General features: G+C 49.2%; 1 protein-coding gene across 1 annotated transcript in view; it reads right to left on the minus strand.

Annotated features, from left to right (window-relative positions):
- LOC101847403 (glycogen [starch] synthase) overlaps window positions 1-1055 on the minus strand; it is a gene marked incomplete at its 3' end in the record, with an annotated part of 21764 nt that overhangs the window by 10458 nt on the left and 10251 nt on the right.

Here is a 1055-nt window from a genome sequence, read left to right on the forward strand (position 1 = left end):
GGGCGCGGGATTCAGGTCGGTGATTCTCCCGTCAGTTCCCAACACGGTGTGGTTTGAATTGTCCCCGTACTTCCGGTCTGGCTAGCTCATGAATCTAGGACATCAGTCTGGCTAGCTCATGAATCTAGGACATCAGTCTGGCTAGCTCATGAATCTAGGACATCAGTCCGGTTAGCTCATGAATCTAGGACATCAGTCTGGCTAGAAGGCGCCATGTTTTGGAACACTGTACAATGTGCCTATCCAAGACCATTCTTCAGGGAACTGTGCGGGGGAGGAAAAGGAGAGGAAGGCAAAGGAAGAGGTGGACGACAACATTGTGGAGTGGACAGGGAAATCCTTCGCCCAAACTCAGGCGCTCGCAAAAGCCCCGTGAAAAGTGAAGGCAGCTGACGAGTCTCTCTGTCATACAGCGCTCCCTACGATCCTCGTGGATTCTGGGATCAGTGACAGTGACAGTGACAAGAAGCAATTTCCTTATTCGTACAGATTTTCCAGTTCTATTTTCTTTCTCTGAAGCGTAACTAGCCATGCAACACCTTGGAGACAGTGTACTAGAACTACGATAGATCTGTCTGTTGGCGCAATATCTATTTGGAGACGGCTGCGACGGAAATAGACCAATCAAAATGCTTTGTGCCTCTAGACCAAGTAAAAAAATCTGGGGGTGGCTTGCACCCTGTTTTAAGCCATAGTTTGATATTTTGCTCTTAAGTTTGAAATTGTCTTGAAAATAATTGATTTGCGACAGTTTTAGTGGCTGTATGTGTGATCTGCAGCAAACAATACACAGTTTGACCCCCCAAAACAGTGCATGTGTGTGCGGGAGTATGTCCACGAATAGTTCCTGGGTGCTCGCCGGAGACGTCTCCGAATATCTTCTGCCGTCAGTTGGTGTTTCTGTTCAGAGAATGACGGGTCGGAATGTGACACGACGTCGGTCGGTCCTGATCGTACAGTAGAGAGGGCGTGTCCCCGATGTCCTCACAAAGAGCTGAGACCGTCACACGTGCAATGTGAAACGTTTCTGTCTGTCTGCAGGGGGAGGGGGCGAG

The sequence above is a fragment of the Aplysia californica genome, unplaced genomic scaffold, assembly GCF_000002075.1.
Source record: "Aplysia californica isolate F4 #8 unplaced genomic scaffold, AplCal3.0 scaffold00030, whole genome shotgun sequence".
NCBI lineage: Eukaryota > Metazoa > Mollusca > Gastropoda > Aplysiida > Aplysiidae > Aplysia > Aplysia californica.